Source organism: Ursus arctos, unplaced genomic scaffold, assembly GCF_023065955.2.
Source record: "Ursus arctos isolate Adak ecotype North America unplaced genomic scaffold, UrsArc2.0 scaffold_20, whole genome shotgun sequence".
NCBI lineage: Eukaryota > Metazoa > Chordata > Mammalia > Carnivora > Ursidae > Ursus > Ursus arctos.
In genome coordinates, this window is record NW_026622875.1 from 21,845,634 (window position 1) to 21,848,765 (window position 3,132).

The following is a 3,132-nucleotide window of genomic DNA, read 5'->3' on the forward strand; positions in this document are numbered from 1 at the left end:
CCCTCATCCCCGACATCTACCTTTCCCGTTAGTCATACCCTGTTTAAATATTCCCCCAGTTTGCCCACTTTGGTTCTTCCCATCACTGCCATAGTCCAAACCACAGATCTGCTTTCTATCACTAGAGAGTACTTTGCATTTCCTAGAATTTTATGTAAATGAAATCACACAGAATGCATGCTTTTCGTTTTGTTGCTGGCTGTTTTCACTTACTTGGCATCATTGTTTTGACATTCACCCATGCTAATGTGTGTATTAAAACTTTGTTCTTTTTCTTGTTGGTTATTATTCCTTTTTAAAGATATACCACAGTTTATCAATTCACCTGTTGATGGACATTTGGGTAGTTCCCAGTTTGGGCTGTTACAAATAAACCTGCTATGAACATTTGTGTACAAGTATTGGTACTTGCATTAGTAGGCTCAGGTTTTCATTGCTTTTAGGTAACTATCTAGACATGGCATGGCTGGGTCATATGGTAGGCTTATGTTTAATTTCTTTTTAAAGTAATCTCTGCCTCCAAAGTGGGACTTGAACTTACAACCCCGAGGACAAGAGCCCTGTGCTCTGCTGACTGAGCCAGCCAGGTACCCCTATGTTTAACCCTTTAAGAAGCTGCCAAGTTACTCCCTAGGGTGCCCATATCATTTTACATTCTCTCCAGCAGTGTATGACAATTCCTGTTGCTCCACATCCTTACCAACACTTGATACATATGGTCAGTACTTTAAATTTTAGCCATTTTGGGGGGTGTGTAGTAGTATCTCACCGTGGTTTAAATTTGCATTTCTCCACTGTTTAATGATGTTGAGCACCTCTTGATGTGCTTATTTGCCATCTGTAGATCTTCCTTGGTGAAGTGTCTGTTCAAACCTTTTAACTATTTAATTGGGTTTTTTGTCTTATTACTGAGTCATGAGTGTTCTTTATATATTTTAGACACAAGTGTTTGTCAGACATACATTTTGCAAATATTTTCTCCCAGCCTATTGTTTGCATTTTTTAAAAAAGATTATTTATTTATTTATCTGACAGAGAGACAGCCAGCGAGAGAGGGAACACAAGCAGGGGGAGTGGGGGAGGAAGAAGCAGGCTCCCAGCAGAGGAGCCCGATGTGGGGCTCAATCCCAGGACTCTGGGATCATGCCCTGAGCCGAAGGCAGATGCCTAAGGACTGAGCCACCCAGGCATCCCATATAGTCTGCATTTTAATTTTCATAACAATGTTTTTTGAAAAGCAAACATTTTTAAGTTTGATGAAGCTTAATTTGTTGATTTTTTACTTCTACAGTTCTTGATTTTTGTGTTTTCTTTAAGAAATCTTTGCCAAACCCAATGCCAGTAGGATTTTCTCCTAACTTCTTCAGAAGTTTAACACTTACACTTAGGTCTATGATCCACTTCAAATTAATTTTAGAATGAGTGTGAGGTCAGGTTGGAGGTTCAAGTTTTTGCATATGATTTCCAATTGTTTTGTCTTCATGTGTAAACATAATCCTTTCACTTTTGATTTGCCTGGGCACCTTTGTTGAAAATCAGTTGCTTTATACATGCTTATCTATTTGTGACCTCTCTACTCTGTTCCATAATCTGTGTATCTATCTTTATGGCAATACCACATGGTCTGGACTATAGTAGCTTTATAATAAGTTGTAATACCAGGTAGCACAATCCTCTGATTTTGTTCTTCTTTTTCAGAATTGTTTTGTTTTAGGTCTTTTCCATTTCCACATAAATTTTAGAATCAGCTTGTGAATTTCTACAAAACACTTGGCGGGAATTTGGTTGGGATTGCATCAAATCTATAGATCACTTTGAGGAGGTTAGAGAACTTAGTAATAGTAAGTCTTCTGAAACACGTACACCGTATATTTCTTTTTGTTTAGGTCTTCCTTACTTTCTCTTACATGTTTTATTGTTTTCACTGTACAGGTCTTACACACTTTTTGCTGAATTTACCCCCAATAGTTCCATATTTTTGATGCTGTTATAAATGGTGTTGTTTTTAAAATGTCCAATTGTTCATTGATAGTAGGTATAAATACAATCGATTTTTTTATATTGCTCTTGTATCCTGCAAACTTGCTCACCTCATTTATTAGTTCTAGTAGCTTTTAGTAGATCCCTTTAAGATTTTCTATGGAGATGATTATGTCATGTGTGAATAAAGAGTTCTTCCGTTCCAACTGGATGCCTTTTATCTCTTGTTCTTACTGTATCAGTTTAAACTTCTAGTAAAATGCTAACCAAGAGTGGTGAGAATGTTTATGATTTTGAAGGGCCTTTGAGTCTTTCACCATTGGGTATGATGTTAGCCGTGGGCTTTTCATAGGTCCTTTTTACCAGGGTGAAGATGCTCCTTTCTATTTCTAGTCTGCTGCGTTTTTATCAGTAATAGTGTTGGATTCTGTCAGATGCTTTTTATCCATCTACTGAGATGACCAAACAATTTTTTCTCCTATCTCTGTTAATATGGTGTATTATACTCATTATTTTTAAATGTTAAGCCAGCCTTGGATTCCTGGGATAAATTCCACTTGGTCAAGATACATTATCCTTTTAATACATTGTGGCATTTGACTTGCTAAAATTTTGTTTAAAATGTTTCCATCTATGATCATAAGTGATATTAATGTATAGTTTTCTTGTAAAGTAATTTTCTGCTTCTGATGTCAGGGCAATATTTGCTTCATAGAATGAGTTACAAAGTGTCCATTTCTATTTTAGTTTCTGGGAAATTTTGTATAGAACAGGTGTTACTCTTTCCTTAAGTATTTGGTAGATATCACCACGAAAGCCATCTAGACCTGGAGTTTCCTTTATGGGAATTTTTAAACCATGAATTTGGTTTCATAAATAGATGTGACTGTCCAAAATATCTATTTCTTTTCCAGTGAGATTTGGTAGTTTGTGTCTTTGAAGTAATTGTCAATTTCATCTAAGTTGTCAAACATATTAGCCTAAAGTTGTTCACAATATTCCCTTATCTTTTTAATATCTGTAGAATCTATAGTGATTTCTCCTCTCTCATTTCTGTTATTGATAGTCTGTGTATTTTATCTGTCTCTTCTCTCTGCTAGAGTTTATAAATTTTATTGAGCATGATTTCATTGGTTTTCTCTGTTGGTTTTT